The following is a 23,764-nucleotide window of genomic DNA, read 5'->3' as shown; positions in this document are numbered from 1 at the left end:
CCTTCCCGCCTTGAACCACACCACTGCATCTGCTTTGGCTGCGCATGGATAAGAGTGCCCGCGTTTTGCTCAGGCTCCTCCCTTACCCATCCCAAGGAGCGCCCTGCCTTGTTTCCTCAAGCCGTCCGCCAGTGTCCTTGCTTCTTTTTCAACACCTGAGGGGTTGGTCACGACTATCGGACATTCAGGCCCGTCCAGAACACCCGCCGAAACTGGCACAAGAAAAGGTCCCGGTATCGGGTCCTGTGAAAACGTCCGGATTCAGACAGCCCACCATGCTTCTTTCCACTCTGGTTTATCTATAAATACACTGAAGACGCCGGCACGCTTTGCTGCGCGTGGGGGGACGGCCCTCCCGCCCCATCCAGTCTGAGAGCGCCGCCCCTGCCGGGGTAGGCTGCCGGGTCCTGGCGCTTTGCCACAGCAGCCCTGGGACGGACGCACGCGGGGAGCGAAGCCCCTCGTTTTGTGTCTGGTCCTGAAACGCGGCCCCCGCCCGCCACTCCTTTCCCACTGCCCAGCTCCGGGCCCCATCTCAGCCTTGGGAGGACCCAGAGTGCTCCCCTCCTGAGACCTCTGCGGAGCCGCGTGAGGAGGGCGCCGCGGTCACCGCACTGGCTGGTCTGCCTCTGTTCTCCCGTGCGCGCGGTCACATCGGGTCAGAGACGCGGTCACTCCGCCGTCACCTCGGCACATCGCTCGGTGAGGAGGCGCCGAACGCCTGAGACGTGAAGGCAGGACCCTCAGGTGAGGCCCTCCGGGACCCCCGCTCACGGAGGGATGGGATTATACTCGCCAGATAAAGTAGTTTTCTTTCCCTTTTCAACCTCGGGATACTGTGCTATCTGGGGCCAATACTCATGAAGGAAGAAGTTTAAAACTTTCTGTTTAAACCACTTAGAATGAGAGGATTTGCAAAGATCCTGCTTAATGTTCAGCTGACACATTGTCAAAAACATTTATCATGCAACCTTTGAAGTTCCTCCCACTCCCTTTCGGTTATTAAGGCTCGGATTGCAGTTAGTTATCAGCAACAAAGCACACACAGGATAGTGTTTGTACTGTCAGACTTTCAGCTTGATTTCTGAACTACTGAGCAGAATTAAATTCTTAGATCAGAAAAATGATTAGTGAGCTGATTTTCACTGCTGAATGCACAACACCGCTGATTTCTGACACCACTTCAGTGCGCACCTGGAGTCTGTGTGAGGCACTGGGAGATCTCACCCGTTTCATAACTGCACATGTTAAGTGCTTTTACTCCAAACTGTAAGCAGCTTCAGATATAAAACTGTGCCCGCGTATGTTTGGCTCTAATTCTTTCAGTGCAAAGTAGAAATGGGGACTTAGATTATTGAGAATTCTCTGGCAACTCAATTCCTAATATAAATATCTCGGCACTGAGTGTATATATCTCCAGCTCACATTTTGCAAGAGGGAGAAAACTCATTCTAGATAAATCAACTGAATGGTATTTTAAAAATACAAACAATGTGTCAGACATCACCCAGGAATCCCAGTGTGGATCAGACATCACCCAGGAATCCCAGTGTGGATCAGACATCACCCAGGAATCCCAGTGTGGAGTGGAGCCACGGCCTCACCTTTGAAGGTGCTCAGACTGACATAGAAGGTATGTGGTCAGGACAAAAATCAGGGGGTTCAGTGATGTCTTAAGTGTCCAGCTGAGAGAACAAAAGGGAACAAAAAGGAGGCAGAAAGAAGTCCAGCAACATTGCAGGGAAGCCAGTGCAGAAGTGCAGAAGGCGGGAGGCTCCACGGCCAGGCCCTGGGCGTCTGCAGGAGGTCGCCAGGGTGGGGCAGAGAGCAAGGAGGGTCTGCTGCAGACAGAGAGACACAAGACACGACACGCAGACACAACTCTCCTATTTCATTTGGATCCTGATTCAGACAAATCAACTTTAAATGGACATTTCAGGAAAACTGGGCCTACCTAATTATGAAGCACGTGTTAGATGATACTACAAAGACTGCTGTTAATTTTCGTGGGTATGACGTTGGCACTGTGGCTGTGTGACACGGTGCCCGTGTTTTCTGAGAGGCCTTCTGGAATACGGAGGATAAAATGACGTGACGTCTGAAATGTGCTTTAAGTTATTTTAGCAAGGAAGAAAAGGAGAAAGTGTGAGACACACATGGCCCATTTTTGATCACAGTTGAAACTGCCCGATGCACATGATGGGGTTCGTAGCACTGTACTTGGCTTTTGGGTATATCTGCAAACTTTGATAATAAAACTTAAAAAAAGTCCACTTACAATTAAGTGACATGAAGGCAAGGCGCAAGGTGATGAGGACAGTCTTCAGGGAGGAAGTGGCGTTTGAGAAAAACCCCGAGTAACAGTAACGGCTCTGACAGGCAGGGGTGAGGAAGGGGAAACTGTCTGCTAAAGAAGCAGCTTTCGCAAAGGTAAATACAGGGGAATAAGTTCAGCTCAGTCGCTCAGTGTGTCTGACTCTTTGCAATCCTCTGGACTGCAGCACGCCAGGCTTCCCTGTCCATCACCAACTCCCGGAGTTTACCCAAACTCATGTCCATTGAGACAGTGATGCCATCCAACCATCTCATCCTCTGTCTTCCCCTTCTCCTCTCACCTTCAATCTTTCCCAGCATCAGGGTCTTTTCCAATGAGTCAGCTCTTCGCATCAGGTGGTCAAAGTATTGGAGCTTCAGCTTCAGCATCAGTCCTTCCAATGAATATTCAGGACTGATTTCCTTTAGGATGGACTGGTTGGATCTCCTTGGGACTCTCAAGACTCGTCTCCAACACCACAGTTCAAAAGCATCAATTCTTTGGCACTCAGCTTTCTTTATAGTCCAACTCTCACATCCACACATGACTACTGGAAAAACCATAGCTTTGACTAGACAGATCTTTGTTGGCAAAGTAATGTCTCTGCTTTTGAATATGCTGTCTAGGTTGGTCATAGCTTTTCTTCCAAGGAATAAGCGTCTTTTAATTTCATGGCTGTAGTCACCATCTGCAGTGATTTTGGAGCCCCCCAAAATAAAGTATGGGAATAAAAATAAACAAGGGAATAAACCTACCCATATATGATGGATTAATCCATGACAAGGAGGCAAGAACACATAATGGAGGAAAAACAGTCTCTTCAGTAAGTGTTGTTGGGACAACTGGACAGCCACATGCAAAGGACTGAAGCTGGACCACTGTCTTATACCACACACAAAAGCCAACTCAAAACGGACTCAGGACATCCTCGAATGTAAACCTCTTAGAAGAAAACAGGCAGTAAGCTCTTCGATACTGGTCTTAGCAATACTTGTTTGGACCAGTCTTCTCAGACAAGGGCAACAAAAGCAAGAGTAAACAAACAGTACAGCAGATAACTAAAAAGCTTCTGCACAAGAAAGGAAGCTGCCGATAAAACGAAAAGGCACTCTAGTAGACGGGAGAAGATGCTGGCCAGTCGCACGTCTAGTGAGAGCTTAAGAGCTGAAACGTGTGATGCGTAAAGAACTCGTACAAGTTAGCCCTAAAAGCGGAAACGACCTGACTGAAGAATGGACACATGACCTGAACAGACGTTTCTTCAAAGAAGACATTCAGACGGCCAACACGCGTGCGAAGGTGCTCCACACGACTGATCAACACGGAAACACACACCGAAACCACAGTGAGACACCGCTTCGTATCTGTCAGATGGCAATTATCAAAACGACAAAAAATTACAAATGTTAGTGAGGATGCAGAGAAAAGGGAACCGCCCCCCGCCCAGTGCTGTTGATGGGAATATAAATTGGTGCAGCCATTATGGAAAAAAGTATAAAGATTCTTCAAAAAATTAAAACTCGAACCACCATACAATTCAGTCATTCCACTTCTGGGTATTTATCTGAATAAAATGAAATAATAACTCGGAAAGATATGCACCCCAATTTCATCACAACATTATTTATGATAGCCAAAGCATGGCACCAACCTGTGTGCCTACGGATAGATGGATAAAGAGGATGCGGTACATACACACAGTGGATTATTTCTCAGTGTAAAAAAGAATGAAATGGTGCCAGTCACAGCAGCATGGATGAACGTAGAGATTATCATACTAAGTGAAGTAAGCCAGACCGAGAAAGACAGATATATACATGACATTGCTTGTATGTGGAATCTAAAAAAAATGATACAAATGAATTTATATATAAAACATAGACCCACAGACACAGAAAAGAAATTTATGGTTACCAAAGGGGAAAGTGGGGGAGGGAATGAACTGGGAGTTTGAGATTAGAAGATACATATTATTCTATGTAACAGATAAACACTACTGTATATAAAACAGATGGTCAACAAGGACCTACTGTATAGCACAGGGATCTGTATTCCACACACTGTGATAAATCATAATGGAAAAGAATATGAAAACGAGGCCACCGTCTTCCATCTGACCAGCAAAGCCCAGAAAAACACGTAATTTCTGCCATGCCGTGCTGTGTGGCTGCAGCAAAAAAAGCCTCCTGCTTTCTCTGCAGCAAGTGTAAATAGTGACCAGAATAGTGCCTGAGAGTGTGCTGGTTAGCGCTGTCTGACCCTGCTCTAATCTTCCCTTGGGATGAGAAGACACGAGTGACTGTCCTCTGGGCAGGTGGGCACATGCGGGAATTCAGAAGCAAAGGCTAGAGGGGCTCGGGGCTGTGCGCCCGGACTGGAGCAAAGCTGGTGCATCTGCGCCAGGCTGAGCGAGCGGACACTGGCCAGGAACCCGGTGAACGCTGGGCATGGATACTCGGGGAGGCAGACACAGCACAAAAGCCACGGAGACACGCCCAGGGCGCACAGCCTCACACGCTGACAGACCGCAGCGCGCCAGGCCTCCTCACGCCAGTCACGCTCCCTTTCCCTGCGTCTCCTCTGGGTTCCCAGCTCTATAGCAAGGCAGGCAGGTGACACGCGGCCTGTGTGTCCTGGTAGCTCTCGGAAACTCGCAGAGGGAGGTGGGACTGGAGGGGGCTCTGCAGCAGACGGCCGTGGTCGAGGCTGGCACCAGGTGCCCAGACAGAACCTGCTGATGTGACTGACATTGTTACTGAGCCTTCAGAAACTGCTGTCTGTATTTTGGGGAGCACAAGCCCAAATCTGCAGAGGATACAAATTATATTAACTTTAGAAACAAAAACATAAGCAAATCTAAATATAGCTGCTTAAGGAAAGCCTATACTGTCTAAAGAACAACTTAGACGTTATTTTGAGCGCTCTGCGGCATTGCGGCACTCCACACCGGCTCCTAACAAAGCTCTTTCCCAGGTGACGGCAAAACGCACACATTTCATGAATTCGGTCCGTTTCTCCTGCTCGGATTCTCTGCGGGCTGTTCTTCCCTCCAAGTCAGTTACCTTCCTTCTTCCCTTGGCTGCCCCCAGGGAGCTGGGGACACCGCACTAAGTCACCTCCCCTCTGACAACGGCCACTGCTCGCGGGAGCCCAGGGCTCCTCAGCCTGGACATGAGTCTTCGGGTGGCAGTTCTAATACACTCTTCACGTAAATTATGCAACCATCTTCTACTTTGTCTTCTCCAAAGAGGATCTGATTCTCTCCAAAGGAACATGTCCCTTTGAGCTCCAGTTTTCAAGAGTGAAAATGACAGCTGGGCCCAGACCGCCTCACCCAGCTCCAACGTCTCTCTCCGCCTCTCCCCCTGCCCCTCCTCTTCCCCCATCTCCGTCTCCCACGTGTTTAAATACAGGTGGATACACACACGTAAACACACACATACGTATATTTTCATATCCCTGCCCACAGTGTAAATATATAGTATTTTTACTGATAGCTACATCTAATTTTGTTTGGGTTGTGATAACCAAACTGACTAAAGTATAAACAAGTCAACAAAAAATACAGATATTTTACAGTATTCTTTCTTAGGAGAAGGAGCTTCTATAGAAAGTCTAAAATGTTTACCACTCACGCGGTGATTACTGGCCCTTGGCGTGGAGATGAACTAACAGTCTGTGCTCCCGTCTGTGACTCCCCTCTGCTCACCTGTGGGATCAGAACGTGGGCAGCTCTGGCCGTGCCCGCTCCTTGCCATCTCTGACAGCCACGTGAGCGCAGTGTCTCCACTAACGCCCACCTGTGTCCCTAGCCACCCTGTCCGTTCCTTCTCGCCCTCTCCTCTGGAAACCTTCACTTCACCTTTGTTTTGACAATGCAGTCCACGGCTCTATCTTATATCTTCATTTTATCATTTACAGTTGGTGCATGTCTGAAATCTTAGACTAAGCAATCCTGTATCTGACCTGGTGGAAGAAACAATATCTGCAAAGATTCGTGTGTAAGGAAACAGAGGGTGTATTTAGGCCACAAAAATAGTCACTCTGGTTGACGCTGCGGATACACACAGGGCAGTGAAGAACAACTGGAGGCGTCTGCATGGGGCTGACACTCTCGGGCCGGTTTAGACACGCGGCCCACGTATCTGCAGAGGAACCAGAGATCAAATCGCCAACATCCGCTGGATCATCGAAAAAGCAAAAGAGTTCCAGAAAAACATCTATTTCTGCTTTCTTGACTATGCCAAAACCTTTGACTGTGTGGATCACAATAAACTGTGGAAAATTCTGAAAGAGATGGGAATACCAGACCACCTGACCTGCCTCTTGAGAAATCTATATGCACGTCAGGAAGCAACAGTTAGAACTGGACATGGAACAACAGACTGGTTCCAAATAGGAAAAGGAGTACGTCAAGGCTGTATATTGTCACCCTGCTTATTTAACTTATATGCAGAGTACATCATGAGAAACGCTGGGCTGGAAGAAGCACAAGCTGGAATCAAGATTGCTGGGAGAAATATCAATAACCTCAGATATGCAGATGACACCACCCTTATGGCAGAAAGTGAAGAGGAACTAAAAAGCCTCTTGATGAAAGTGAAAGAGGAGAGTGAAAAAGTTGGCTTAAAACTCAACATTCAGAAAACAAAGATCATGGCATCTGGTCCCATCACTTCATGGCAAATAGATGGGGAAATAGTGGAAACAGTGTCAGACTTTATTTTTTGGGGCTCCAAAATCACTGCAGATGGTGATTGCAGCCATGAAATTAAAAGACGCTTACTCCTTGGAAGGAAAGTTATGACCAACCTAGATAGCATATTCAAAAGCAGAGACATTACTTTGCCAACAAGGATCCGTCTAGTCAAATCTATGGTTTTTCCAGTGGTCATGTATGGATGTGAGAGTTGGACTGTGAAGAAAGCTGAGTGCTGAAGAATTGATGCTTTTGAACTGTGGTGTTGGAGAAGACTCTTGAGAGTCCCTTGGACTGCAAGGAGATCCATCCAGTCCATTCTGAAGGAGATCAGCCCTGGGATTTCTTTGGAAGGAATGATGCTAAAGCTGAAACTCCAGTACTTTGGCCACCTCATGAGAAGAGTTGACTCATTGGAAAAAACTCTGATGCTAGGAGGGATTCGGGGCAGGAGGAGAAGGGGACGACAGAGGATGAGATGGCTGGATGGCATCACTGACTCAATGGACATGAGTTTGGGTGAACTCCAAGAGTTGATGATGGACAGGGAGGCCTGGTGTGCGGCGGCTCATGGGGTCGCAAAGAGCTGGGACACGACTGCGCGACTGAACTGAACTGATGTATCTGCTGTAGGGGCATATGGGAGAGCTGGGTGAAAGGGAGCAAGGGGACTCAGGGGGAGTCCGGGACGGGGGTGATCAGCGCAAATCAGATTGAGGTGATGGTGCTAGAGCGGAGAGGGTCAATTCAGCTGGCTGTGCAGGAATAAGGAAGAGTCAGCCGAGGAGCTCGGTGTAACCAGAGTCAGCCACAGTGAGACTGTGGAGAAGACACACAGCGTTCTAGATCCTAGGAGACCATCTGCAACTCAGCCTGGACTTTGAGGGGAAACTGGCATCAAAGTTGTGATTCTTCTGCAGAGCAGACAGAGGTGAAATTGAAGGGACTTATGTTCCCCTTAGGGTTAGGGTTAGGGAAAAATATAGAGAAAAAATCAAGAGCATTGTGTACAATTTATATGGTTGAGCAAAAGATTAGGATTTTTCTGTGATATCTTATGGAAAATTATGAATGAACCTTTTGCCCAACCCAATATATTTAAAGCTCCTCAAGAGGAAAGAAGAGCCAGTGAATACAAATGCGGAAGAGATTTAAGTGGAGTGTGGAGCAGGCGGTCATCAGAATCCCAGGCTTCATGCCTGAAGCCCCTCTCCCACTGTCACCACCACGATCCCCCCACGATCCCCCCACGATCCCCACCACAGTCCCCACTGTGATCCCACCACGATCCCCACCGCAGTCCCCACTGTGATCCCACCAGGATCCCCACCACAGTCCCCACTGTGATCCCACCAGGATCCCCACCACCACCAGTATGTCTAGTATGAAAATAAGCAGGAGGAGGTTGATCCTTTCTAAGAGTATAGTTTTGTTAGTTGGTGGATGTAGATGCCAAATTCATTTCTTCACTCAGCAAACATTTACTGAGTGCTTATTGTTTACCAAATACTGAACTGGACGCTGGGTATGAAGCCAAGAACCAGAATGGGACGCTCGGTGAGAAGTAGGGACCAGTGTGGCCCTGCTCCCCAGAGGGTAGAGGAGGTCCACGAAGGGGGCTGGGGCGGCTCAGGCTCACGTCAGTGTTTGTATCCGGTGGAGGAACTGGACCTGGAAAGGCCTATCTGACCCTTAAGTGTATGAAATTCAGCGCTGTGCCGCTGTGAGACCAGGACCTAACCTTTATCACAAAGCTTCTGCTGGGAAACGCATTTCCATTTGCGGTTCAGGGCAGATGTCTGCTACAACTGCCGTGGTGGTGTGTGTGGTTGACTCAAAACTTGGGGGTCAGTGGTGGAGACAAGAGACGGGGTCACCAGACAAGGGGAAATGAGGAACAGAGGCCGCAAGTGGCAGGCATCCGGGGACAAAGTGATCCCAAGGGCCTGGTGGGGCAGGAAAGTCACAGGAAACCCCAACCTCGCGCTGTGCTGCCAGCACAGGGCTGGGTTCCAGAAATTAGCTATTGTTGCCATAACTTTTCAGTTGAAAATCGGGTTTATGCTTACAAAGCCAGTCTCTAAACAGTGGTGCAAATAATTCAAGCCTGAAGACATTCTCATCTGTAATAAAAGTTGTATTTACATGTTCCATTTTATTTTATTCCTAGAAAAATGCTAACCTTTACGGCTGTGCTCTCATTGGGAAATATAATTTGCTCAGCTAAATAAATATGTATATTTTAGGACTTCTGACTACATCACACTTAAAAGTCTTTACCATGAATTTTAAAACTTGCCTTGCCCCCGGAAACAGCCTTTGAAAGGCTGCCGTGTGCCTCAGGCAAGCGGCCAGCCGGCCAGCTCAGAGCTCACAGCTCACACAGGCTGTCTTTAAACTCTAATGATCTCACAGAGAGGAAAACAGGTCAGTCCCAGAAGAGAGAGGGAAAACTCCAAAGAGACACTGGAACTAGAACAAAAATAAGGTTTTGAAACTGATTTGACGACTTTCAGAAATGCCATATTATGGTTACTGTACATAATTTTTATCTATTCTTTTGATTAGTGGTTTTTCCTCTTTGGCTTTTGGCTCCAGGGCTTAACCTAAAGGCAGGTATTTGAAAGTCCATATTCCTACCCAATGTCCCCCAGCATAGCAGCTATGCTTTATAGACGCCATACGATAAATACAAAGCATGGCTTTGAAAACATTTTTTTGGGTCAAATCCCTTTTTCCAGACTGTCTTTCAAGTTTTAATTTTCCTGCACACGATTTCTTGGAAAACTAGCAGTTAGAGAATTTGCGCCCTAGTGAAGGCATGGCAGCTGAAGGTGAAAATGTTTCAAAGGCCCCAGATTTCTTGGCCAGGAAGAAATAAGAGAAATAAGAATGAGAAGCTGATTTCTCTGTCTTGCCCACCGAGGGTCATGTAGGCAGGCTGACCTGATAACCATTTGGAGGCATTGAACATAATTTTGCCTATAAATATTTTTTCTGACAACTTTTCTCTATTGATATAAACTTTGACTCCTTTCAATTCTCCCGACTTGACTAAGCAAACGTCCTAAAGTGTAAAGGTGATGTTTTGTTATATCTTAATTGGAAGTTGCATTTACTAGTTTAATTTCAATCAAATATTTACTATTTTTCTAGAGAATATAATCAGTGATTGAATGTTTGCAAAGTGCCTCCTTCAACTCATCCTGTTAGGAAGACAGCCTCTTTCCATGGGCCCCTTAATTTTAATGTCTATTTAATTAGTAGTTAAATATGTATTCATATTGAATGCTATTGATTTTATTTTGGGAGGATGTAGTTGAACTTTTTAGGGGGACGTATTTCTTTATGCTTATTAATAAAACATTTAAAAAAAGCAATGAAATAATCTAACCTGAACATGATGAAACAAAAACTTGGATAAACATTTGAAGGAGAAAGGAAAGGAAATCCAGCTCTTCAGAGCTTCTAGTCAGAGCTGTGATTTCTCCCGTGGTCACACACGGGTGTGACAGCTGTCTCCAGTGGTTGCGTACAGACGTGAGAGCTGGACCATAAAGGAGGCTGAGCGCCGAAGAATGGATGCTTTTGAACTGTGGGGTTGTAGAAGACTCTTGAGAGTCTCATGGATTACAAGGAGATAAAACCAGTCCATCCTAAAGGAAATCAACCCTGAATCTTCATCGGAAGGACTGATGCTGAAGCTCCAATACCTTGGCCACTTGATGCGCAGAGCCAACTCACTGAAAAAAAGACTCTGATGTTGGGAAAGATTGAGATCAGGAGAAGGAGATGACAGACGGTGAGATGGATAGATGGCATTTCTGACTCAATGGATGAATTTGAGCCAACTTCGGGGACAGTGAACGACAGGGAAGCCTGGCGTGTCGCAGTCCATGGGGTCACCAAGAGTTGGACATGACTGAGCGAGTGAAGAATGACAAACAGCAGCACAGACAGGCCAGGGGCTGGTCACTGAAAGATGAGAGACAAGAACATGCTCTTTTCTTGGGGTAAAGCCTGTAAGTATGATTGTTTTTTTAGCACCAAAATCTTGTTAAGCATTTCTGCTTGAAAAGTTCAGAGAAATGCTCAGAATGGTTTGCCTCTGAGAGACACAGAGGAGACAGAAAGAGGAGGGTCTGAGGAGGCGCCCAGACATGTCGTGGAGGGTGCAGGGATTCAGAGATGCTTCCGAAGGTGGACGGCTTGCTTTCTCTGCGTGTGTGTTGCCGCAATTTAAAAAAAATGATATAAATGAGCTTATTTACAAAACTAAACAGACTCACAGATTTTGAAAACAGACTTAACTTTACCCAAGGGGATAGGCTGTGGGGAGGGATACACCAGCAGTCTGGGATGAACACATACACACGACTGTATATAAAAGAGATGATCAACCAGGGCCTACTGGACAGCGCAGGGAATTTTACTCAAAACTCTTATATGGGTGGCTTACATGGGAGAAGAATCTGAAAAAAAACATGTATTTGTATAACTGGGTCACTTTGCTGCACACCCGAAACCAACGCAACACTGAAACGAACTACACTCCCATAACATTTTAAAGAAGAAAGTCCTTCTAAGAGGAGCTCTGCTTCTACTGCTCATGCAGCCCACACGAGGACAGCCCACACGCAGAGGCGACGCCGGGCCTGGCTTTATTAGCAGTGACCACCCGCGAGCCAGCACATGAGCGCCGGGTGACCATGCGGCTAGGCTCCAGGCTGGACTCGACTGTGGTGAGCGGCCCTGACCTGCTGGGGCTGGGTGTCCAGAGCAGCAGCAGAGGCGCCAGCTGTCAGCATGCCCTGTGTCAGCACTCCCGTGAGCGCACTCCCGCGTCCACTCTCCCACGCGCTCCCGCGCCCACTCTCCCGCACACGTGCTCCTGCGTCCTTTCTCCCACGCGCCCACTCCCGCGTCCACGCTGTGGGGAGAGAGAGCCCACAGGCGGGCCTAGAGGACGGAGCCCAGGTCGGTCTCGAGAGGTCACCATCACGGAAGTCTTTCCGGGGACAGAGGCACCTGAGAGGAGATGCAGAGCGAGCAGGAATGGGCGGGGTGGGGCGGGCCGCCCACCTGGGCGCGCGGCGCCACTGGGAGGCCGTGGCCAGGCCTACCTGGACGGCTGGGGATGCGGAACCCCACGAGCCTGTGAGAGCTGGGGTGCATTCCCAGGCCCCCGGGTCTCCGAGGACCCGAGAAGTGAAGGGGGATCCAGGGGTGGGGCGGGGACAGGAGGGGCCAGCCTGGGGGTTAGCGCTTGCCCAGAGTCAGGGCAGAGACAAGCCCCCAGGGACTGCAGCCCACCAGGTTCCTGTGTCCATGGAATTTTCCAGGCAAGGTGACTGGAACGGGTTGCTATTTCCTTCTCCAATGATGTACATGTGCATGCTAAGTCACTTCAGTCGAGTCTGACTCTGCAACCTCATGGACAGTAGCCCGTCAGGCTTCTCTGTCCATGAAGGTCTCCAGGCAAGAACCCTGGAGTGGGGCCTCTTCCTTCTGCACCAATGATGTATACGTAGGGCTTATTAAGCAGAAGCACTATCCTCCACACCGCTCAAGCCGTAAGCCGTTTACTTCTCACTGCCATTCCTGCACATTTTACTGTAAACTGTTTCTTGACATGAGGAAAGTGGGCCAGAGAGCTGAGGTGACTTGTCTGAGGCCCCGCGGCTTCCAGATGGTGGAGGCAGGGTTTGGACCCACGGGGTCCCGGCTCCAGAGTCCCTGTCAGGAAGGCCCGCCAGCCTCTGAAAGGCAGCACACGCGAGCGTGTCAGGGAGGAGTCTTTGAGCCTCAGAAAAATGAAGCAGATGCAACAGGAAGGTGGGACTTCGGGTGACGCATCCCAGTTCAGCAAAGGTTGGAAAATTGCTCAAAGGGACCCAGAGCCGGCCATTTCCAGTCAGTGTCTTCCAAAAACACAGCAGGCTGCTGTGTCGACGGCTTTCCTTTGTTCACTGACCACAGGAATAAAGCCATCGAACCCAATGGATCTTCAAAACAACCAGTCTCCTCTTGGAAAACAGACTCTCACAAATCAGTCTTGGCCTAAGTGTCTACAGAGCCCAGGCCTGCAAGACGGTGAGGCGTGGTTATTCACCAGTTTCCTTCCTTTGGAACGCCCTTAAAATTAGCGAGGGGTCCAGAAAGTTGCTTCTGGAACCCTCACCTCTATTCTAAATTGACCTTGAATATTCTGATTCCAAGGACACTTGGTGATAGTTTAAAAATCATAGCAAGTGACAGAGCCAGCCACCGAGGGACACGTTCCTTAAACATCCAAACAAGCGCTGGCCGCTGAGCCCCCGGCCAAGAGCAGTCACGGGAACCAGGCACGACGTGAGGAGACGCTTCATCCGTTCCGGCAGCTCACGTAGATTTTAAAGGAAAATGAATTTTCCTTTATTTCCATGTGTGTTTGGATACAGTGAGCACGAGGGAAAGGCTGAAGAGGTGGAAGCCTGGTCTCAAGGCCTGATGCTGCCAAGAGCTGCGTGGAAAGGACCACGCCGCCCCCTCCACGGGCTCAGGACTCATTTGTGGAGCGGGGTGGGGATGAGGGCAGGAGAATGCGGTAGGGGCCGGTTATCTCCAAGTCTTTTCCACTTGAAGATACTGTTGGTCAATGAGATGTTATGGACTGGGCTGTAGCTGGTATAAAAGGAGGCGGTTTCACAAGAATCCACTGTATTTAAATACTCTGCTCATTAAGCTTTAAGAATAAATGAACAATGGATTTGAACAGGAAGATGGTGAACTCAAGTAGAAAACCACCATCAGATGAAAAGAAATTAGAATAAAAACTCAGACAGAGAAAAGGTAGCTTAGGATCGGAGCTCAGGATCAGTGTTGGTGAAAAGGCTTTGGGCTGAGGAGGTAAATGGTCGATGTGTCATGAGGCCATGTTGGGGCTGCAGCAAAGCCGATCCGTGGAGGAGACCCGCTGTCCCGCCCGGAGGGACTGGAGGTCAAGTGTACACCTCTGGGGTCTCCAATCCAGTGTGTCTTGTGGTTCAGTCACTTGGTCATGTCTGACCCTCTACGACCCCGTGGACTGCGACGCCAGGCTCTTCTGTCCTCCACTATCTCCCAGGAGCTTGCTCAAACTCATGTCCATTGAGTTGGTGATGCCATCCAACCATCTCATCCTTTGTCACCCCCTTCTCCTCCTGCCCTCAATCAGGGTCTTTTCCAGTGAGTCAGCTCTTGGCATCAGTTGGCCCAAGTATTGGAGCTTCAGCTTCAACATCAGTCCTTCCAATGAATATTCAGGGTTGATTTCCTTTAGGATAGACTGGTTGGATCTCCTTGCAGTTCCAGGGACTCTCAAGAGTCTTCTCCAGCACCACAGTTGAAAGGCATCAATCCTTCGGCGCTCAGCCACCTTTATGGACCAACTCTCATATGTGTACATGCCTGCCTCGTGCGTAATCTTAGTCACACGCTGTGTTCGAGGAGGAAGACATGCCTGATGTGGAATGTGAGCCACCTCGTGATGTTCGTCGTGATGTCAGTCAGAACTTGTTCCTTGCTCCAACAGGAGCCCAACCACTTCTACAGACTTCCCCTGGGAGATGAGTACTTACAAGGTGCTGTTTTATTGACTCTCAAAGAAAAAATCAGGTCAGATGCAGACTCTGTAAACAAGGATCTGCAGATACTACTTAAAAACAAAGGGAGCTAGATAAGCCAGCTTGGAAAATAGAGGAGTGAGTAAATATATCTCTCTGAGGAACATGAGTGTTTGCTAACATCTGAAATAATTGGCTTTTTGAGCAATAATGGGATATTGTTGACAACAGTGATTCCCTGAAGGGAACTGGCTGTCCAGCTGAGGTCTGGTCTGAGCTCGATGGGAAGACAAGTTTACTGGGAAGAGCTTGAGAAGGACCCAGCTCTCGGGGTGAGGAAACACAGGCCAGCATCACTTTTGAACTTGGAACGAATCTGCCCTGAGGAATGGCAAGGATATATGATGGAAAAAGAACCAGGAGGAAAAGAAAGAGTAGCGCTTGCTTCTAAGAATGCTGCTGCTTTGTTTTATGAACTAGTCTATTTGTTTTGGCTGCAACTGAACTCAAGAATGTTCTCTGCATATTTCACAGTGTAGTTTATAGACATCAAAGGAACAATCTCTCCTTTCATCATTATTTACACATAAAAATAACGCAATTTGTGGTGTGTGTAAGATGTTACTTCTTAAAAACCTCTCGAGTCTAGTTTATTAATTGCTTGAGATTTAAAGTTAAACAAGGGTGAGATGCAAATCACATGTTACTCTGAAATATGTTACCACCAAATCTTGGTTTATTAATGAGATGTTGAGCAGCCATATGAATATTTATTTAGGTGGTTAGAGGGCTTCATGAAGGATCCTGGAGCAAGTGACAGAAACATAAAAGCAAAAGGGTTTTGCTTCTCTTGAAAAAAACGGGGGCTGTGTCTTTGTTTTTAATTCCTCTCTTTCCTCTGTGCTTCCAACATTAAAGCATTCCTGCAACCCACTAACCACCCCGATCTCGCTCGCTCCAAATCTCTAGTCTCAGCTGCTATGACAGCAAACGACTCCTGCTGACAGCCCTGGAAATGACATTTTGGTCTTTTTTGATGGCATGACGACATCACATGAATTTTTTTCCTCATTATCTGCTTTTGGAAAATTAATTATAAAAACTAGGCTTATCCTTGTTAATTTACTGAATTGATTTAGTTCCCTAGAAATTCTGTGTAAAGTTAACTCTCTACATGTTCTATTTCTTTAATGCAACAAATTCCCTGAAAATAACATTATATAAACGTAAAGCAAAATGAGCAAGGCCTGTCTTAAAATTTTTCCATGATTTACAAGGCACATTTAGGAGAATCAGTTATGCTGGTACGACTGCTTGTTATTCACAGCTTCACTTTTTTTTCCTAAGAATGTATAACTGTTGAATATATGGAGATACATACATATTACATTGGCCAAAAAGTTTGTTCCCGTTTTTACATAGCATCTTACAGAAAATTCCAAACGAGCTTTCTGGGCAACCCAACATATGCATTCTTTTTTTTTTTTTTTAAGTACACACACACACCAATACCATATACAGATAAACGTGCAACCCATTTCCATTTTTCACTGGATATCTGTATCCCAACCTGCACAGGTGAATGTAGGGTCAGGGGAAACACAGTCACAAGCGTGTATGAGTTACGCCCCTCATCCAGGTGGCCTGTGCTGGAGGCCACCTGCCGCCTTCCCGCATTTTTGAGGCCCATTCAGGCAATGGTAAATGTACATAGTGTGTGGCATCTTTCCCCTGACTGCATGCTGGCAATCTTGCCTCACTTTCAAAGGCAGGTCTACTTCATTCTTTGATCGATGCTTTCAAACTGTGGTGCTGGAGAAGACACCCGAGAGTCCCTTGGACTGCAAGATCAAACCAGTCCATCCTAAAGGAAATCAACCCTGAATAGTCACTGGAAGGACTGATGCTGAAGCTGAAGCTCCAGCACTTTGGCCGCCTGATGTGAAGAGCTGACTCACTGGAAAAGACCCTGATGCTGGGAAAGACTGGAGGCAAAAGGAGAAGGGGGCGGCAGTGGGTGAGATGGCTGGACAGCATCACCGACTCAATGCACGTTCTGGGAGACAGGGGAGGACGGGGGAGCCTGGCGTGCTGCAGTCCACGAGCTCATGGAGCGCGGGACACTTGGCCGCTGAACAGCAACACCAAAGCATCCCGCTGCTCTCATGCAGCACCACTTATTTCTCCATCTTTTTGCTCAAATAAGGCTACAAAGATACTGCAGAGCTTTGCAAGTTTATCCGTGGGATACACCCCTATGAGCGGCACCAAAGGTTCCAATCGTGTGCGTCTGACGTAGCAGCAGCTTCCATCACACCGACTTCCAGAGGCAGCGCTGATTTGAACTTCCAGTGACCATGCATCACTGGGTACTTTTTCAGGGTCAGCATTCACGCCCATCAGGCGGCAGCCAGGCCCTTCGCAGTTCTGATTTACAGTTTAAATCAGGGATGAGAGTCAGCCGGTCCTTACACGTTTACTGGATGTTACTTTTCGTCTGTGAGCCTGCGTCCATAGCTTTGCTCTTCTGCTCCTCTGGCGGGCGAGCCGCCTCCTGGTGATCCCAAAGCTCTCCTTGTGAGGCAGGGAAACCAGTGATCCAGGGCTGCTCTGGCAGAGCTCCTCCTGCTGGGCGGAGCTGAGAGCCTTCTGGCAGGGACAGCAGCCGAGGGAGGCTGTGTTACACCATAGCGAGCTGAGAAGGGCTCTGAGTAGGGTCCTAACGGAGGAGTAAGGAATGCCTTCGAGGACTCCAGTGACACGCTTGAGATAAATGGGGATGAAGGCGAGAGGACAAAGACGAACCTGAAGTGTCCAACAGCAAACAGCACAGCTGGGGGGTGACCCCGCTGGGCGGGAAGGAGGAGCCGGCTTGGAGATGCTCACTTGAGGCTGCAGTTACTGAGCAGGTTGCGGCAGCGCATCTCCGGCAGAAGATGGGAGCCATGGGGCCTGACCAGTCAGGCGAGGCTTCCTGCGAGCATCTCGACAGAAGTGACAGCCAGAGAGTCACAGGGGAGACGAGCGCACCGTGCTGGGAGACGGTCCGCAAAGCCCAGCCCGGACCGGAGGCCGCCCACGCAGGGGGTGCGAGCCCAGCAGAGGAGACCCGCCAACCAGGAGTGGTGTGAGCTCCCCGATCCCGGCGGGCAGACTGCGGCCAGTGGGCTATGTCCTCACTCAAGCCTGTTCTCCTAAATAAAGTTTTATTGGAATACAGCCTCACCCATTTGTTAACAAACTGTCTGAGGCTTGCGCAGCACGGCACCAGGAGCTGGGTCACTGTGACGGAGACTGTATGACCCCAGAATATCCACTCTCAAGCCCTTTTCGGGGAAGGTTCTCCAAAACCTGCTCTAGAGGGAAAGTTGTGGGTCAATATGGTCAATGCTGCATGGCGTTGGGGGGGCACTAGAGGTGGGAAAACACCACTGGTTCAGGCCTCAACGGCTACATCACGCTGGGATTAGTAAAGGGGCCTGGGGGACGCGTGGGAGAGCTGACTCGGTGCCTCAGAGAAAGCAGAGCAGGAGGGTGCCCGGCAGCTCGAAAGCGAATCAGGGATGGTGGAGAGCCGTCCGTCCACTGTCTGTCCTTGCAGCCCCGTCTTGGGGAGGTGGACGGTCCTTGCAACCATGGGGCCTGGAGCTGGAAGGCTATGTTATAAGACACGGCAATCATTCAGTCACTTTAGCTGTGGCCGCTTAGGTAATGATGAAATCACGTATTTCAGGTCATCATACTGACTTTGAAACAGCTTCGGATCAGTTCAGAATTATTAAGGATGAAAATATTTCCAAACAGTTATTTGTTAATTTTTTCATATATGAAAGGAAAAAAGCTGAAGGATGCACCCATATTCCAGCATCTGAGGCAGCAGAGCCGTTCCCAGTTTGGACCGTGCGGTGTTGCGGGCTCTTCCACGAGGCACAGGCGTTGGCGCAGGATCCCTGCTCCTGCCCGTGTCCGCCCTCCGCAGGCGCTCTCACACTCACTCACCCGACTCTGCTCGGCTCCCTGTTATAACACACAGGCCTGGGCCCAGGGGCTAACAATGCTCTTCACAGTGCTTGAAGGTTTTTTCCACTGAACAAATGACCTTCGACTTGTCTTCAAGTAGAGCAGAGATCTTCCAGAGAACAGAGCTGGAGGAGAGGCGGGGCTGGCATACTCGCGGGGAGACCGCTCGCCCCCTCTGCTCAGCCATCGCCGCGTCCCATGCCCGCCGCCCAGAGCACCCTTCCTGGGGAAACGGCGCTCCCGTTGACGCGGTTAGGACTGGACGGCTGTCTCCCTCTCCGCGTGGGCAGGCCAATCACCTTGGGTGAGATGGAAAGTCCATTTCTCTTCTTGGCATTATTACTCCAGCTCCAGAGGGCACCGAGACAGCGTGCCCTCCACGCCCTTAGGATGAGCACAGGGGAGACAGGAATTAGCTGGTGAGCAGGTTCCAAGCAGGGCTGTCTGATGCCAGGCTCCGGGATTGCTCCCTGTTTCTCAATGTCCCTGAAATCCCGCAATGAGGTCTGTAATTTTATTCTCTGGGAAGTGGATTCCTGTGAGCTTTCAGCACAGCAACAATTGCCCAACCTTATGAAATGCTCTTTCCCCTCCCTCCAGCCCTGCTGGTAACACAGACCAGATTGCTCGACGGCCCCCTGGCAGCGATCTTTCCTCGTAAACTCCAGGCAGTGGCCAAGGCAGAAGAGCATCCCAGCTCTAAAATCTCTTTTCTGTACCTACAAGCGAAAATTTTACAACACCTCTCTGTGATGTGAAATCTCTGCTCGGACATCTGGCTTCACAGCGAGGCACTTTCAATCCAGCAGCTTCACAGACAGGACTCGGCCTGGGGGTGCCCGATGCTGGAGGAGAGCTCCCGGCCCTCCTGCAGAGCTGCCTCTGCCCACATCCCCCGCCAACCGGTGTGAGTTCAGGGGCGGTGCTGGCGGACGCTCAGACGGCCGGCTCTGGTGGGCAGCCTGGGGTTTGGGGAACAGAGATGCTGTGTAAACACAGCGAGGGGGTTTGATTAGAATCTGCCTGGGAGGCAAAACACAAACCTGCCAGCCCAAATCGGAGCCGTGTTCGAGCGTCTGCTACTGCAGCACAAAGCACTCCCGAGCTCGCTGCTGCCAGCAGCGCGACTCCAGAGTGAAGGCATGTGCTTCCTTCCAGAGCCTTGATTTAAGAGGTAACATCAGCTGCTGAAGAATCCGCCTGCGATGCAAGAGACTCGGGTTCACCCCTGGGTTGGGAAGATGCCCTGGAGAAGAGAACGGCTACCCACGCCAGTACTCCGGCCTGGAGAGCTCCATGCACTGTACAGTCCACGGGGTCACAAAGAGTTGGACGCGACTGAGCGACTTTCACTTTTCATCATTCATTTATTCAGTCTATTTCCAGAACTTCCACTGAAACAAACCTGGCAGTAAGCGCTTGTGCTCAAGAAACTTAGGATCTGCTCGGCGGCAGAAGGAAGCAGAATCCAGACACGACCTCCTCTTTGCAATCCCCAAATCCTCTCAAGACCACCGACTGTTCTGGAAGGTGCGAGGGAGTTTCTGTCCGTCCGCTCAGGGCGTTCGCATGCGTCACGCCGCACGTGGGTCTGGGTGCCGCGTGTCGCCCCTGCCCACAGATAACGACGAGCTCCACGTCACCTCCCTAGACGTGCAGATCCCGGGGTGCAAAACATGTCCCACAGCAAGGTTTCAGATGAGGACGTGGGGACAGCATCAGGGTGCAGTGGAAACTTCACTAGAGGAAGGAACAAACCTGGCATGGCTTCTCACCCAGACACGTCACAGAAGATGACACTGAAACCGTAAGGGAAAGGACTCTACACGGAGACCGTATCACCACGGTGAGCACGAAGGTAGAGAGCAGGCGGTCAACAAGGCCGAGAGAAGGGCAACGTCTAGACAAGCGACTCTCAAAGGATTTGGTCTCTGGTCCCCTTTACACTTTTAAGAAATTAAGAACCCCAAAGAGGTTTTGTGTATGTGGGTTGTATCTATAATATTTACTACATCAGAGATTAAAACCATTGTTGTTCAGTTGCTAAATTGTGTCTGACTCTTTGCAACCCCACGGACTGCGGCACACTCCCTGTCCTTTACCATCTCCCGGGGTTTGCACAAACCCATGTCCACTGAGTTGATGATGCCATCTAACCGTCTCATCCTCTGCTGCCTGTTGCCTCCTCCCCCTCCTGCCCTCAATCTTTCCCAGCATCAGGGTTTTTTCCAATGAGCTGGCTCCTCACATCAGTTGGCCAAAGTATAGGAGATTCAGCTTAAGCATCAGCTTAAGTTTTTCCAATGCATGTTCAGGACTGATTTCCTTTAGGATTGACTGGTTTGATCTCCTTGCTGTCCAAGGGACTCTCAAGTGTCTAGTCCAGCACCAGAGTTTGAAAGCATCAATTCTTCAGTGCTCGGCCTTCCTTAAGGTCTAACTCTCATGTCTGTACATGACTACTGGAAAAACCACAGCATACGGACACCAAATTGGGACAACTCAATCCCCAGGATGACATGCCGCTGCCCGCACACCCTTTAAGGCAGTGTGAACTCAAAGAGCAGTCAGCCTGACCAGCCTGTGAGCGCCCTCTCCTCCAGCTCTCCCACCCCTTCCCTAGGCTCCAGAAAATGCAGAGACTCTACCAGCAAGTGTTATATGGAGGGGAGGTTCGCTGCACTTCAGAGACAGTTGATACGGAATGCTTAGCATTTAGGGGGATCCTGGTTAAAAGCATAATTTATCCGTGTTACTCTATTAAGCTTAACGATAAAGACAGACTTCTTCAGGAATCCCCTAGAAACAGCAAACTGCGGACCTGGGAAAGCTCAACCTTGCCTAGTTTTCTCCACGGCAGCTTTATGTGCCACGTGAGCAACGTCCAAGTTTTCAGTTGAAAATGAAGATAAGGATACTATGTCCATCTCACAGGTTATTCAAACATAAGGGTTAATCAGCAGACTTTTTAAAAACTTTAAGAATTTTTTTTTTGATATGGGTCACTTTTAGTCTTTACTGAATTTGTTACAATATTGCTTCTGTTGTTTTTATGTTGCTTTTTTTTTTTTTTTTTTGCTGTAAGGCACATGGGATCTTAGTTCCCCAACTAGGGATCAAACCCTCACACCCTGCGTTGGAAGGTGGATTCCTAACCGCTGGATCACCAGGGATGTCCCAGAAGACATTCTTAAACATGGAAAAACCCAGGGAAGGCAGCACCGTGAGTCTTGAAGGAACCACTTGCCCATGAAATCCTGCCCATTTGGAACCACATGAAAGTTAGGAGTTTGGGGGTGGGAGTGTGGAAGGCTGACTATAAAGGGCCTGGTGGGAAGTACCACGTCCTTTAGAGACAGTGTGGGTATGAAGTAAGGTTACGGCTAGAGACAAACTGTGCGTGTCGCAAGCTCAGACCGTGTGCACCCCAAGCAGGAGGAGTGACGAGGGTCAAGGGAGCACGTGTGTTATTCTAGAACTCAGTCTTCAGCCAAAACTCAAATTCTGCCCCAAAGTTTAACAGTTCTTCCTGTTTCACTCTAGATTCACCCATCTGCCGAATTTAAGTAAAATCAACTTGAGATTTTTCTAAGCCTAACACAAATACAGAATCTAGCGGGTGAACCCAGCTCACCAGTCCATCTGGATCTCCTTTCTCCCTGCAGTAGTCAGGCACCTGCGATGACCTCACCTGACTGCTAAGGTGGTTGGCTGCTTCTGGGTGATGAACTCTGTCGTGACTTCAGGTATTTTTCCCTTTCCCCACTGCACTTGGAATTATTCATGAGCATATGCCATTATCCATTTTTATAAAAACAATAGAGTAGATTTTCTTAAAACAAAACAAAAGAGGCCATGCACGGTCCTGGGCACTGCAGCCCAGCCCAGCTTCCGGGAGAAGTACGCTGACCAGGGCGCACCCCACGCCGCTTGCTGAGCAGAGCCGCCCGCCCGCCCCCGCGCACGTTCCTGACGCGGTCGCTCTAAACCCCCAGGTTCTGGGGTGACTTGTTACATAGCAGCGACAGATCTCTTCAGAAGCTTGCCTCTGAAGGTGAGGATGAACTGAAGCAGTGAACAGTGATGAGGACTTCTGCTCTGGAGACGGGGTGTACTTCAGCGTAAAGGATCTGCTTGCATGACCGTGTTTCTAGAAGTCTCTATGCCCCAGGAGTTCCCCTTCATAGCATGCTCCCCTTCTTGTCTCCTAGACAGCGAGGCTCATGCCCGCCGTTGGTCTCAGCTGCAGGACTCCCTGACGTCCACCTCTGAATTCCTTCAGGCTAAGGCCTTTTCTTTTCTAGCAAACAATTTTTACTGTGTCATGTTGTCAAAGTGTTGTTAAAACTAGAGTATCGGGGGGCGGGGTGGAAACTTGTATACCTGTGGCCAATTCATGTTGAGTATGGCAAAAACCATCACAATATTGTAAAGTAATTATTCTCCAATTAAAATAAATCAATTAATTTAAAAAAGAACTAAAGTATAGAGCTAAGAGAGGAAAATTACCACAAATTCCACCACTAACAGTATCCACCAGCAAAATGCTGACACATAATTCCAGCCTTTCTTCTCTTTATACATACCTTTGGCGGGGGGGCAAAGACGACCTCTTATGTACTTAATGTTTTGTAAATTGCATTTTCATTGAAAACTGTCTTGTGAACATCTTTCAGATCCTTAAGTATCCTTCTCCAGCATCGTTTTCTACATTGCTCAGTTTTCAGCTGATGTGCTAGGGTGGAAAGTACAGCACCGAAAGGAGATGGGAATGCTGGTGCTGTGGGGGCCTTTCCCGGAACGGGAGCTCCATGATAGGCATGTGAGCGCGGGAAGGAGCATCCTTCCGGCTAAAGCTCTGGGCGCGTCTTTACCTGCCACGCAGGGTGGATCCTGGAAACAGCATGCCTCCGGGGTGACTGAATAGTGAGGGGTACTCTGCACTATTCTCCAGATTGGCGGCCCTGTAAGTGGGTTTTTCGGCCTACTCAACACCTCCGTCTTCCCCTAAAGCCTCACTGTGACGAAAACTACGCTGGTATCCACTACAAACCGCAGGTCCTCGTCGGCTTCCTTGTGTACATGCAGACGGGAACCCTCCGGTGGCCTGCTTGGCCTGCTGCTGGGTCTACCGCCCACCCCATCCTC

At 49.1% G+C, this 23,764-nt stretch overlaps 1 protein-coding gene and 1 long non-coding RNA gene across 13 annotated transcripts in view; one reads left to right on the top strand and one right to left on the bottom strand.

The window, feature by feature from the left end:
• The window catches only part of CEP112 (centrosomal protein 112), a 356,316-nt gene that overhangs the window by 77,495 nt on the left and 255,057 nt on the right, over positions 1 to 23,764 (bottom strand). The window lies entirely within an intron of this gene.
• LOC138992051 (uncharacterized) lies at positions 374 to 23,639 on the top strand. 3 transcript variants are annotated; one of them, XR_011467848.1, is made up of 4 exons: positions 374 to 747; positions 21,702 to 21,839; positions 22,160 to 22,362; positions 22,612 to 23,639. It is a non-coding gene; the product is annotated as an uncharacterized lncRNA (long non-coding RNA). The 3 variants fall into 3 exon arrangements; XR_011467849.1 differs by lacking the exon at positions 22,612 to 23,639 and adding an exon at positions 1,501 to 1,633 and having other exon boundaries at positions 22,160 to 22,373; XR_011467847.1 differs by lacking the exon at positions 22,612 to 23,639 and having other exon boundaries at positions 22,160 to 22,373.

Source organism: Bos mutus, chromosome 19, assembly GCF_027580195.1.
Source record: "Bos mutus isolate GX-2022 chromosome 19, NWIPB_WYAK_1.1, whole genome shotgun sequence".
Taxonomy (NCBI): Eukaryota; Metazoa; Chordata; class Mammalia; order Artiodactyla; family Bovidae; genus Bos; species Bos mutus.
Note: the sequence above shows the minus strand (reverse complement) of the source record. Positions and strands in the feature narration are given on the sequence as shown.